We start from the raw sequence: 14,795 nt of genomic DNA, 5'->3' as shown, positions 1-14,795 counted from the left end.
AATCAGTAGTGTTACATTTTTATTTTTTCTTCCATAGAGTGAGAAATATTTTTTAAAATAAGGTTTCTGTATGGCAAAAACTACCACAATATTGTAAAGTAATTAACCTCCAATTAAAATAAACAAATTAATTAAAATTTAATGTTTATGTTTTTCTTTCTAATATTCCTATTTCCTTCAACTATTAACCAGTCAAGTATCCCTGAAATGAAACCACAATGATCATTCTGTATTTTCTTTCTCTTAAAAATCACTGCACATATCATATTTAGATTAAAATATTTTCTTCATCCATTTTCACAAAGAGACAGGACAGAGTTCCTTAACATCATGTAAGCTGACAAATTGTGTTATCAAGGCTCTATTGGGAAGCATTCCTTTCTTTCATCTGACCTGGAAACCTTGTGAAAGACCTAGTATATTTTTAAATGTTATTATTATAGTGAATTTTTGGAAAATTTAAGTGCAATTAAAAATATGAGTATTCTATATGAGTATATAAGTGTGTGTGTTCACCTATATGTTGGTTAATTGTTTAGTTTAGAAATATTTATAACCTTACTGGTATATCTGCTTGCCAGATAAGCAATGAGAGGTAATTGTTTAAATCTCCAATTATGATTCTTTAACCTACATACTTTTCTAAAATCTTTGTTGAACATTTAGTATTAAGTACATGCATTTTTTTTTTTTTTGCAATTGCTAATGGTTTGGATGCTCAGTATATAGTTATGAAACATGCTTCATCTTTTCTAACATAGTTATTGCTTTGTATTGTGACAGTATGTTAACTTTCTCAGCTTTATCATCTTGTGTTGCATGATATCATTTTTCATCTTTTTAAATTTCCTCTTTATTTCTTCATCTAAAAAAGTCTCACTAAGACAGCAGTTATTAAAATAACTCTTTTATATATATAGCTGTATTAAACAAAATGTTTTAAATTATAAAGGGGCTTCCCTAGTGGCTCAGAGGGTAAAGCATCTGTCTGCAATGCAGGAGACCCGGGTTCAGTCCCTGGGTTGGGAAGATCCCCTGGAGAAGGAAATGGCAACCCACTTCGGTACTCTTGCCTGGAAAATCCACGGATGGAGAAGCCTGTAGGCTACAGTCTATGGGGTCGCAAAGAGTCGGACATGAATGAGCAACTTCACTTTCTTTCTTTAAATTATAAACATTTTTAGAATTTAGTTCAGTTCAGTTGTTCAATGGGTCCGACTCTTTGCAACCCCGTGAACCACAGCACGCCAAGCCTCTCTGTCCATCACCAACTCCTGGAGACCACCCAAACCCATGTCCATGAGTTGGTGATGCCATCGAATCATCTCATCCTCTCTTGTCCCCTTCTCCTCCTGCCCTCAATCTTTCCCAGCATCACGGTTTTTTCCAATGAGTCAGCTTTTCGTATTAGGTGGTCAAAGTATTGGAGTTTCAGCTTCAACATCAGTCCTTCCAAAGAACACTCAGGACTGATCTACTTTAGGATGGATTGACTGGTTGGATCTCCTTGCAGTCCAAGGGACTCTCAAGAGTCTTCTCGAACACCGTTGTTCAAAAGCATCAATTCTTCAGCACTCAGCTTTCTTCACCATCCCACTCTCACATCCATACATGACCACTGGAAAAACCATAGCCTTGACAAGACAGACCTTTGTTGGCAAAGTAATGTGTCTGCTTTTTAATATGCTGTCTAGGTTGGTCATAACTTTCCTTCCAAGGAGTAAGCATCTTTTAATTTCATGGCTGCAGTCACCATCTGCAGTGATTTTGGAGCCCAGAAAAATAAAGACAGCCACTGTTTCCACTATTTCTTCATCTGTTTGCCATGAAGTGATGGGACCAGATGCCATGATCTTAGTTTTCTGAATGTTGAGCTTTAAGCCAACTTTTTCACACTCCTCTTTCACTTTCAGCAAGAGGATCTTTAGTTCTTCTTCACTTTCTGCCACAAGGGTGGTGTCATCTGCATATCTGAGATTATTGATATTTCTCCCGGCAATCTTGATTCCAGCCTGTGCTTCTTCCAGCCCAGCATTTTTCATGATGTACTCTGCCTTTTCTAAAACCAGCTTGACAAGTTTAGGTTGGTCATAACTTTCCTCCCAAGGAGTAAGCGTCTTTTAATTTCATGGCTGCAGTCACCATCCGCAGTGATTCTGGAGCCCCAAAAATGAAGTTTGTTGCTGTTTCCCCATCTATTTGCCATGAAGTGATGGGACCGGATGCCACGATCTTAGTTTTCTGATTGTTGAGTTTTAAGCCAACTTTCTCACTCTCCTCTTTCACTTTTGTCAAGAGGCTCTTTAGTTTTTCTTCACTTTCTGCAATAAGGGTGGTGTCATCTACATATCCGAGCTTACTGATATTTGGCCCAGCAATCTTGATTCCAGCTTGTGCTTCATCCAGCCCAGTGTTTCTCATGATTTACCCTGCTTATAAGTTATATAAGCATGGTGACAATATAAAGCCTTGACATACTCCTTTTCCTAATTGGAACCAATCTGTTGTTCCATGTCCTGTTCTAACTGTTGTTTCCTGACCTGCATACAGATTTCTCAAAAGGTAGGTCAGGTAGTCTGGTATTCCCATCTCTTTAAGAATTTTCCACATTTTGTTGTGATCCACAGAGTCAAAGGCTTTGGCATAGTCAATAAAGCAGAAATAGATGTTTTTCTGGAACTCTCTTGCTTTTTCGATGATCCAGTGGATGTTGGTAATTTGTCTCTGGTTCCTCTGCCATTTCTAAAACCAGCTTGAACATCTGGAAGTTGACGGTTCACGTATTTTTGAAGCCTGGCTTGGAGAATTTTGAGCATTACTTTGCTAGCATGTGAGATGAGTGCAACTGTGCAGTAATTTGAACATTCCTTAGCATTCCCTTTCTTTGGGATTGGAATGAAAACTGACCTTTTCCAGTCCTGTGGCCACTGCTGAGTTTTCCAAATTTGCTGGCATATTGAGTGCAGTACTTTCACACCATCTTTTTAGGATTTGAAAGAGCTCAACTGGAGCTCACCTCCACTAGCTTTGTTTGTAATAATGCTTCCCAAGGATAATTTGACTTCACATTCCAAGATGTCTGGCTCTAGGTGATTGATCACACCATTGTGATTATCTGGGTCATAAAGATCTTTTTTGTACATTTCTTCTGTGTATTTTTGCCACCTCTTCTTAATATCTTCTGATTCTGTTAGGTCCCTACCATTTCTGTCCTTTATTGAGCCCATCTTTGCATAAAATGTTCCCTTGGTATCTCTAATTTTCTTCCTATTCTATTGTTTTCCTCTATTTCTTTGCACTGATCACTGAGGAAGGCTTTCTTATCTCTCCTTGCTATTCTTTGGAACTCTGCATTCAAATGAGTATATCTTTCCGTTTCTCCTTTGCTTTTCACTTCTTTTCTTTTCACAGCTATTTATAAGGCCTCCTCAGACAGTCATTTTGCTCTTTTGCATTTCTTTCTCTTGGGAATGATCTTGATCCCTGTCCTCTGTACAATGTCACAAACTTCCATCCATACTTAATCAGGCACTCTGTCTATCAGATCTAGTCCCTTAAATTTATTTGTCACTCCCACTGTATAATTGTAAAGGATTTGATTTAGGTCATACCTGAATGGTCTAGTGGTTTTCTGTGCTTTCTTCAATTTAAGTCTGAATTTTGCAGTAAGGAGTTCATGATCTGACCCACAGTTAGCTCCTGGTCTTGTTTTTGCTGAATGTATAGAGCCTGTCCATCTTTGGCTGCAAAGAATATAATCAATTTGATTTCAGTGTTGGCCATCTGGTGTTGTCCATGTGTAGAGTCTTCTCTTGTGTTGTTGGAAGAGATTTTTGCTATGACCAGTGTGTTCTCTTGTCGAAACTCTATTAGCCTTTGCCCTGTTTCATTCTGTACTCCAAGGCCAGATTTGTGTGTTACTGCAGGTGTTTCTTGACTTCCTACTTTTGCATTCCAGTCCCCTATAATGAAAAGGACATCTTTTTGGGGTAGTAGTTCTAAAAGTTCTTGTAGGTCTTCACAGAACCATTCAAGTTCAGCTTCTTTAGCATTACTGGTTGGGGCATAGACTTGGATTACCATGATATTGAATGGTTTGCCTTGGAAACGAACAGAGATCATTCTGTCGTTTTTGAGATTGATTCCAAGTATTGCATTTCAGACTCTTTTGTTGACTATGATGGCTAATCCATTTCTTCTAAAGGATTCTTGCCACAGTAGTAGATATAATGGTTATCTGAGTTAAATTCACCGATTCCAATCCATTTTAGTTCGCTGATTCCTAAAATGTCGATGTTCACTCTTGCCATCTCCTGTTTGACCACTTCCAATTTGCCTTCATTCATGGACCTAACATTCCAGGTTCCTATGCAATGTTGCTCTTTATATTTGTGTGTAAGTATATATAATTAATTTTAAGTATAGTATATTGTTTCTTTGCATTCTACATTATCTTTTTCTTATCTTTCACTATAATAGCTGCATTAAATAAAATATTTTAAATTAAAACATTCTTAAAATTTAACTGGCAAGCTATTCCATATATATTTAACCTAATTATAAAATTATTGTAAACTTCATATGTATTATTTGTATGTAATCCTATTTAATCAATTTTAATTATAATATATTGCTTCTTTGCATTCTACATTATCTTTTTCTTATCTTTCACAATAAATATTTTTACTTTCTTCTAGAATAACTTATTTATTTAATATGCCTTAGTTTTATTAGTGCCCTACATTTTACAGCTTGTATTCTCTACTCAATAGGGTCCAAGTTAGTATTTTCACTCATTCTCAAACAATGAAAAGACATATTTATTCTCTAAAGTATACTTTTATTTACTGCTCATGCTGTATTCACTCCCTTGAATTGTAATACAAATATGTTTTTACATTTTGAAATTTTATCATTAATATTTTACCTCTCAATATCGATTTGGATATAGTCACACAAGTTCTTTTTTTCAAATTTTTTCTTATAAAATTTTACCTAGATTAAGAGTTTCTTCTTTAGATGAATGTAAATATTTCCTTTTTGGAGTCATTTGGTAATTTCCCTCCATTCAAAAACCTCCTTGAAAATGAATTGATTTTGTTATTATGTTAAAAGGACTTTTTCACTTTTTATTGACTTTCAATTTATCTATCTCACTAGCTATGGCCATTAATAGACATTGTCACAAATAGATATATACATATCATAAAAAGTAAACTACTATTAGTAAAACTACTAATCGTATTTTGAATAATTTTATCTTTGCTGTATGTGTCTGAAAATAGATTTTATTAAAGTTAAAGGCCAGAGAAAACGAAAATGAAAGTGTAGTCACTCAGTTGTATCTGACTCTTTGCAACCCCATAAATTGTAGCCTACCAAGCTCCTCTGTCCATGGAATTCTCCAGGCAAAATTACTGGAGTGGGTAGTCATTCCATTCTCTAGGGGATCTTCCTAACCCAAGGATCAAACCTGGGTCTCTGGCATTTCAGGCAGATTCTTTAGAATAAACCCATATTTTGACATATAAAAAAGAACCTGACATGTATAACATTATTTAATTAAAAATAGCAAAGTATATGACAGCAGTAGACATAAGTACTTCAAATTGTAAAAGCCAACATTAGTGTATTTTACATTGATCTCTAATGAATGCTTCAACTGCTATAATTCTAGGATGTGAGTAACAGAGAAAATTATCAATTTAGTTTATGAAAATAAAATATGATTGATAGATGCAACCATATAGGTAGCCATTATTAGTCATTGTTTTAGAAGACTCAAGTATTAGTCTTCATTACAAGGAATAACTGAGTTTACATTCGATTTTTCTAGCTTTTAGAAAGCTAAAAAATAGTGTTTGCTTGAATTCAGTGGTCTAGAAGTTATGCTGAAAATGAATATCCTTAGGAACGGTAGATAAACATTTACCCTTTTCTTGATACAGTGATAATTGATGAAAAAAATGCATTTGAGGCAAATTTGATCTTTTATTTAATGTTTTACATTTTTGAATGTTCATACGTGTTTTGGTAAAAGGTCAACTTCTTATGCATTCCCCATTTTCTTGAGAAGTGAAAATTTAAAAGCTTATTATTCCCCTGACAGAAACTTGGGCTTTTGTTATTTACAACAAATATTCCTGTTAAAAATACAAATAACAAGTTATGATTTAAAGATCATCAATGAATGATATAGCGAGTATTCAGTATTTCAATCTCTGCTATGGTGATATAGCTTGATATTGTTCGATGTTTTACCCTTCCCAAAGACATTTATTTTTTCAGAGGAAACCTGAATAACTTATTTAAGAATAATAAAATTAGGTGTAGCTCTTTTAAGAACTAGAGTGAAATTGAAAAGTAAGATTAGGCATTCATCTCTTTTTAACAGTTATTTTAATGTAGACAAGGTAGTAAGTCTTCTGAATTAGTGACAAATGGTATGGAGTAGCCCTCATAGGGAACAAAAGAGTCCAAAATGGAGTACTAGGGTGCAATCTCAAAAATGACAGAATGATCTCTGTTCCTTTCCAAGGCAAACCATTGAATATCACTGTAACCCAAGTCTGTATCCCAACCAGTGATGCTGAAGAAGCTGAAGTTCAACGGTTCTATGAGGACCTTCTAGAACTAACACCCAAAAACGACGCCCTTTTCATCATAGGGGACTGGATGCCAAAGTAGGAAGTCAAGAAATACCTGGAGTAACAGGCGAATTTGACATTAGAGCACAAAATGAAGCAGGACAAAAGCTAACAGTTTTGCCAAGAAAACATATTGGTCATAATAAGCACTTTCTTCCAACAACACAAGAGATGAATCTAAACATGGACATCATCAGATGGTCAATACTGAAATCAAAATGATTATATTCTTTGTAGCCAAAGATGGAGAAGCTCTATACAGTCATCAAAACAAGATAGAAAGCTGAATGTGGCTCAGATCATGAACCCCTTATTGCAAAATTCAGGCTTAAATTGAAGAAAATAGGGAAAACCACGAGACCATTTTGGTAAGACCTAAATCAAAGCCCTTACTGTTATACAGTGGAAGTGACAAATAGATTCAAGGGATTAATCTGATAGACTGACTGCCTGAAGTACTATGGATGGGGGTTCATGACATTGTACAGGAGGCAGTGATCATGACCATCTCCAAGAAAAAGAAATACAAAAAGGCAAAATGTTTCTCTGAGGAGGTCTTAAAAAAGTAGAGAAGAAAAGGCAAAGGAGAAATAGAAAGAGATACCCACTTGAAAGCAGAGTTCCAAAGAATATCAAGGAGAAATAAGAAAGCCTTCCTTAGTGATCCATGAAAAGAAATAGAGGAAAGCAATGGGAAATACTAGAGATCTCTTCAAGAGAACTAGAGATACTAAGGGAATACTTCATGCAAAGATGGGCACAATAAAGGACAGAAATGGTAATGGTATGGACCTAACAGAAGCAGAAGATATTAAGAAAAGGTGGCAAGAATACACAGAAGAACTATACAAAAAAGATCTTCATGCCCCAGATAATTATGGTTGTTGATCACTCACTTTTCCTGGAATGAGAAGTCAGGATGGATATCATAACTATAAACAAAGCTAGTGGAGGTGATGGAATTCCAGTTGAGTTCTTTCAAATCCTAAAAGATGATGCTGTGAAAGTGCTGCACTCAAAATGCCAGCAAATTTGGAAACTCAGCAGTAGTCACAGGACTGGAAAAAGTCAGTTTTCATTCCAATCCCAAAGAGAGGTAATGCCAAAGAATGTTCAAACTACTGCACAATTGCACTCATCTCACATGCTAGCAAAGTAATGCTCAAAATTCTCCAAGCCAGGCTTCAACAGTACATAAATTGTGAACTTCCAGATGTTCAAGATAGATTTAGAACAGGCAGAGGAATCAGGTAAAATTGCCAACGTCCACTGGATCATTGAAAAAGCAAAAGTGTTCTAGATAAACATCTATTTCTGCTCCATTGACTATGCCAAAGCCTTTGACTGTGTGGATCACAACAAACTGTGGAAAATTCTTATTGGAATACTAGACCACCTTACCTACCTCCTGAGTAAGCTGTATGCAGATCAAGAAGCAACAGTTAGAACCAGACATGGAACAAGAGACTGCTTTCAAATCAGGAATGGAGTATGTCAAGGCTGTATATTGTCATCCTGCTTATTTAACTTGAGTATAGATTACATCACATGAAATGCTGGGCTGGATGAAACACAACCTGAAGTCAAGATTGCTGGGAGAAGTATCAATAACCTCAGATATGCAGATGAGAACACCATTTGGCAGAAAGCAAAGAATAACTAAAAAGCCTCTCAATGAAAGTGAGAGAGGAGAGTGAAAACATTGTCTTAAAACTCTATACTCAGAAAACTAATGAAGGGGAAAAAAAAAAAAAAAAAAACCAAGATCATGGCAGGTAGTCCCTTCATAGCAAACAGATAAGGAAACAATGAAAACAGTGAAAGACTCTACTTTTGGGGGCTCCAAAATCACTGCAGATGGTGACTGCAGCCATGAAGTTAAAAGATGCTTGCTCCTTGGAAGAAAAGTTATGACCAACCTAGACAGCATATTAAAAATCAGAGACATTACCAACAAAGGTCCATCTAGTCAAAGCTATGGTTTTTCCAGTAGTCATGTATGGATATGAGAGTTGGACTTTAAGGAAAGCTGAGCGCCGAAGAATTGATGCATTGGAACTCTGGTGTTGGAGAAGACTCTTGAGAGTCCTTTGGCTGCCAGGAGATCAGATCAGTCAATCCTAAAGGAAATCAGTCTTGAATACTCATTAGAATGACTGATGCTGAACCTGAAACGCCTATACTTTTGCAACCTGATGAGAACTGACTCTTTGGAAAAGACCCTAATTCTGGGAAAGATTGAAGCCAGAAGGAGAAGGGGATGACAGAGGATGAGATGGTTGGATGGACATGAGTTTGAGTAAGCTCCATAAGCTGATGATGGACCGGGAAGCCTGGTGTGCTGCAGTCCATGGGGTCACAAAGAGTGGACATGACCAGGGACTGAACTGAACTGAACTGGTATGGTCACTCAGCAAAATCCTGACATCCTGGAGTATGAAGTCAAGTGGGCCTTAGGAAGCATCATTACGAACAAAGCTAGTGGAGGTGATGGAATTCCAGTTGAGCTATTGCAAATCCTAAAAGATGATGGTGTGAAATTGCAGCACTCAATATGCCAGCAAAATGGAAAACTCAGCAGTGGCCATAGGACTGAGAAATGTCAGTTTTCATTCCAATCTCAAATAAAGGCATGCCAAAGAGTTTTCAAGCTACTGCACAATTGCACTCATCTCACATGCTAGTAAAGTAATGCTCAAAATTCTCCACGCCGGGCTTCAAGAGTACATGAACCGTGAACTTCCAGATGTTCAAGCTGAATTTAGAAAAGACAGAGAAACCAAAGATCAACATCCTCTGGATCATCAAAAAACAAAAGAGTTTCGTAAAACATCTACTTCTGCTTTATTGACTATTCCAAAGCCTTTTACTGTGTGGATCACGACAAATTGTGGAAACAAACAGAGCATAATATGCTTGGATGGCATCACTGATTCAATGGGCATAAGTGTGAGCAAAGGTTAATAGTGAAGGTCAGTGAAGCATGGAATGCTACAGTTCACAGAGTGTTGAATTATTGAACATGACTTGGCTACTGAAAAACTACAATCCTTAAATAATTATTGTTAATGGATTATGATTTTTTTTCATTATAGCATAAAAGACATAATACAAGGAAAAGAAATATGTAATTCCAAGTAGTAAATCTTCCGAATTAGTGACTGGTATGTACTATGTCTCTTCAATCATGTCTGACTCTTTGCAACACTATGGACTGTAGCCCACTGGGTTCCTCTCTCCATAGGGATTCTAGTGGAGTGAATTGCCATGCTCTCCTCCAGGGGATCTTCTCGACCCAGGGACTAAACCAGCATCTCTTGTCTCCTGCCTTGGCAGGTTTCTTTACCACTAGCTTCACCTGGGAAGCCCTAGTGACAAATATTGCTAATAGAATTATGATTTTTTTCCACAACAGAAATGAAATCATGAGTATAAGGAAATGAAAAATGTAATGTCAAAATTTAGCAATTTTATGTAAAAGTAAAACTTAAACATTGAAGTTACCCTTAACAAGGCCTTAGGTTGTAGTATGCGTGATTGAGATAAAAACAAGTTAACAGTATTGTTGTCATCTTTTCTGCCCCAATATCTTTTAGAAATTAAAAAAAAAAAACTTCTCAGAGGCATTTGCCAAAGGGCAAACTAAATGACACACTACATACCCAAAGTCTCCTATATCCTGGAGGTGTGTCATGAGATAAACCGTCTTCAAAATACTCAAGTGTAAGAATTTCCTGTTTAAACTTTGTGACATGTTGATGAGAAATCTACCTTTTCTACACTTGCTTCACCATGGGCCTTCACAGGGTAGTCTGTGAAGACCACAGATACTGTTTACTACTTGGGTAGTAACTTGGTCACCCACAAGAGGAGGCAGGATTCTGGCCTGCAGAAGGTATGTGTCTCCCTCTCCATCCTAATTCCTCATCTCATTTGGTAGATTACACACGCCTAGATGTGATTCAATTTATGGACAATTGATATATAGCCAAATTGGATATATTGGTAGCTTTATTTGAATAATTCTGAGAATTATATAAGAATAAAATAGGAAATATTATGGAGGATTTCTAAAACATTCAAATTCTTGCCTATTAGTCAAGTTCATATACACATTTGTAAATGAGCTTGTAAATCAATGCAATTTTAAGTGAAATCTCAATAATTTTTAAAAGTCACAAATTGTAAACTTCAAAGCCAGAATTATTTCTAGATCTCACTAACTACAGGCTCCAGTGACAGAATTATTAATGTGCATTATCTGACATTTAATTGTTGATACAACTAAAGCTACCCTCACTGATTTGACACCAATAGGATCTTTCTGGAAGTTTGTATAAGAATTGCTCCTCCATAATTGATTGACACTTTTATTTATCATTTTATGATTTCATATCTCAGCCATTATCAATTGCTAATTACTTTTGTAAAGTAAGTATTTATTTTAAAATCTTTTTAATATTGTTTTCTTTTATTATTTGTCAAGTTTTGGATAGTTTAATATGTTTCATGTAACATTTTTAACATGCAAAATATGTGTCTAAATTTCTAATGATTTCAAAGAACTTGCAGTCAGTCATAATAAAATAAAAAAAGTATTTGATAGCACTTCATTTTCTTTTAATAAATGATATCACTAATTAAAGAAGTTTAGTGCAGGAGATATTACATTGGCCTATACTATTATTCTCTCTTCTTTAGAAGGCTCAATCCTTAACCATTAATGGGCTTTAAAATTATCATAAAAGTTGTTATATTGGTGCATCTATTTTTTCCAGTATGGCACTTTAATTACAACACAGTTGCTGTAACAGCTTTTGAATGTTTCTATGCAAATAGATGGTAAATTGATAAGGATATTATTCTTTATGAACTTTATTTTTCACCAATTTATTAATTTCATTGTTCCAATGATAAATAACATTATTTCAAACGTAGAATATTATTGTTAAAACTTAGTCTATCTTGAAACACTTACTAACACCCTGTGGAAATGAGAACCAAACATGCACCTTGCTTAACTGCAAAATGAGTGCTGTCACTCATCTCACACACCACCTACTCCAGGCTTCTTGTGATTTTATACACCATTTATTAACTACCTAGGTACAGTTTTCATAGAGCGCCATCCTTGACATAACACAGCTGCAGAGATGAACAATCAAACGCAAAACTACCCAGAACCAAATCTGGCTAAGGACTCCAGGAAACAAGCAAATGAGAGGTAAGAGCAGACAAAGTTCCATTTTAGTCACTGAGCAGGAGAAAACCTACATGGAATTAAAATTTCAAAATGCTTCTCACTATCCTCAATGGAATGACAGGAGCTACCAGTGCAAGTGTGAAGCATTTAATAGCTCATATATTTTTATTTATGAAGATCAAAGTTTGATTTTGAAATACAGTACTCTAGTATGAGCTTCCTGGTGGCTTCGTGATAAAGAATCCACCTGCCAATGCAGGTTGGATCCCTGGCAAATCCCATGGACAGAGGAGCCTATCTATTCCAGCACTGTTGTAATTTGTAGTCTTTGATATACAACTTGTGAAGTGTTATATTTGCTGAAAACGTATATATTCTGAGAGGAGGATTACAATGTTTCATATGGATTTGGGGTCCAAGTTGATGTCTATGAATTCTCACAGATGTGGGATCTTTTGTTCTTCTACAACAACTGTCTCCATTGCTCCTTTCTCAGTGTTTCCTTTTCTCTCCCTGCAGATTTACCATTATCTTGAGAGAAGTTCGTTGCCGTGATGCTGGGAATCATCTGTTTTGTCTTGATGTATACTCTAGTGAGAGTGATAACTTTTATTCCACGTAAGTATATTTTTGAAATTGATTGAACTTTTCACTTTAATGATCATCAGTGCCTTCTCAAAAATCATATGATGAAATAAAACTTTTATTTTAATATGTTCATTCAGCCTAAATGTGGAATCCAAAGTATAAATAAGAGAATGATTGTAGGGAATATTTTATATATATATATATATATATATATATATATATATATATATTTGTCGGAGAAGGCGATGGCACCCCACTCCAGTACTCTTGCCTGGAAAATCCCATGGATGGAGGAGCCTGGTAGGCTGCAGTCCATGGGGTTGCGAAGAGTCGGACACGACTGTGCGACTTCACTTTCACTTTTCACTTTCATGCATTGGAGAAGGAAATGGCAACCCACTCCAGTGTTCTTGCCTGGAGAATCCCAGAGATGGGGGAGCCTGGTGGGCTGGCATCTACGGGGTCACACAGAGTCGGACACGACTGAAGCGACTTAGCAGCAGCAGCATATATATATTTGTACATATGTGTGCATGTATATATACATGTATTTTCTGATATCATAACTCAAACACAGGCTTTAGGAAGCTGAAAGACTTGATTGAGAAATACAAATTAGTTCTTAAGATTGGTTAAACCAAATACTGTAAGAGGTGGAGAATCTATTTCTCTAGGCTTTTGTTAATATTCCCCCCTCCTCCCAATTTTCATTACTTTATTAATTTTTCTTGGTAAAAACAATTTTATTCCAGATAATTCTAATTCTAAAAAACACCACATTTAAACTAAGAAACAAATTATTATGATTTATTTAGATCAGTGTTAATATTTTAAAAGATCATTTCAATGTTTTCTAGGTACTAAAATACCAGAGCAGAACAATTCCTGTATGATAACAAAGCTCTGAAAAGTTACATAATAATTTTCAAAGTTCTGATATTAAATACACTTAGTTTTGTCTCTGTCTTAGATTAGACAAAGATAATAATAGTCTTTGACATGAAAGCATAAATTATAAAATCAAATTATGAACATTCATAAATGATCATAGAAGAGTGTTCCTTCTTAGACAACAATACATAGAAATATTCAGTTACAATCACCATACCTACTGCTGCCAATTGGCTTAAACTTCTTCCTGTGATAATACAATTAAATAATTTTACATTCTACAAAAGGAGTGTCATTGATTATCAGATTATGTAGAGAGTACATATTTTTTTTGTCTGTTTGCTTCCTATGGGGACATTGGGGAATGAGAGGTTGACCTTTCTCTGTGAGTGTGTATATGAGTATGTACCAGCCTGTGAGAATGCATAACTATGTTATGTACATATATTTTATACTTAGCAAATATGTAAATGAATTTTAATTTCTTTAAGATTAATTTTTTTGGATAATAATTCATAACCTTTCTTCAGAATGACATTCTGGTCATTGTCCAAGAGACTGGTTATATATTCCAACAACTGCTATTATATTACGTTTGGAAAAAAAAAAAACATGGAATAGGAGTTTGATAGCCTGTGCTTCTAGGAACTCTATTCTGCTTTATATAGATAATGAAGAGGAAATGGTAAGATATTAAATGTTTCCAACACTTTGCTAAAGGCTTGATTCAGTCAATATTATATTTGTTAGAATTCACTTGTGTTTTTGTACATATTTGTAGTATGTTTAAGGCTTGTTATTTCATTAAACAATGGAATACAACTTAATGATATTTTATTTATATTTTTCTCTCATTAATGCATGCTTTATAATTTCCAGTTTCTGCTTTTTTTGAAAACCATGCCTCTATAAATGCTATTAAATTCTAAAATAAACTGTGCTATTTAATTTTACCATATATGAAGGAAAGTATACATATCATAATTTTGCATATTGATAAAAAATAGAACCATGTAATTGCACATCAGACCATGGATTAGAAATTTTCAACTCCCAGCTGCCCTGAAAAGTGAAAGTGCTAGTCGATCAGTCATGTGGGACCCTTTGCCATCCAATGGACCGTAGACCACCAGGCTCCTCTGTCAATGGAATTTCCCAGGCGAGGATACTGGAATGAGTGGCCATTTCCTTCTCCAGGGGATCTCCCTGACCTGGGGTTAGAACCCTGTCACTTTGCACTGTAGGCAGATTCTTTACCAGCTGAGTCACCAGAGAAGCCCAGTGGCCCCATCCTCTGTAATTTCTCATCACATCTATGTCCTCCTTATTTACCCACCATCATGACTTTTGATATTACAGAATCTCTTTGCATGTTTTTGCACTTCATATACACAGAATCATACAGTATGCATTTTTCTTTCTATCTCCGCTCACTCCCATATGCTATTTTTAAAATCATCCCTATT

General features: G+C 35.5%; 1 long non-coding RNA gene across 1 annotated transcript; it reads left to right on the top strand.

The window, feature by feature from the left end:
* The first annotated feature begins 10,331 nt into the window (after positions 1–10,331).
* On the top strand, positions 10,332–12,613 carry LOC138987961 (uncharacterized). Its single transcript, XR_011464268.1, has 3 exons — positions 10,332–10,542; positions 11,754–11,871; positions 12,370–12,613. It is a non-coding gene; the product is annotated as an uncharacterized lncRNA (long non-coding RNA).
* The last annotated feature ends 2,182 nt before the right edge of the window (positions 12,614–14,795 follow it).

Source organism: Bos mutus, chromosome 5, assembly GCF_027580195.1.
Source record: "Bos mutus isolate GX-2022 chromosome 5, NWIPB_WYAK_1.1, whole genome shotgun sequence".
Taxonomy (NCBI): Eukaryota; Metazoa; Chordata; class Mammalia; order Artiodactyla; family Bovidae; genus Bos; species Bos mutus.
Note: the sequence above shows the minus strand (reverse complement) of the source record. Positions and strands in the feature narration are given on the sequence as shown.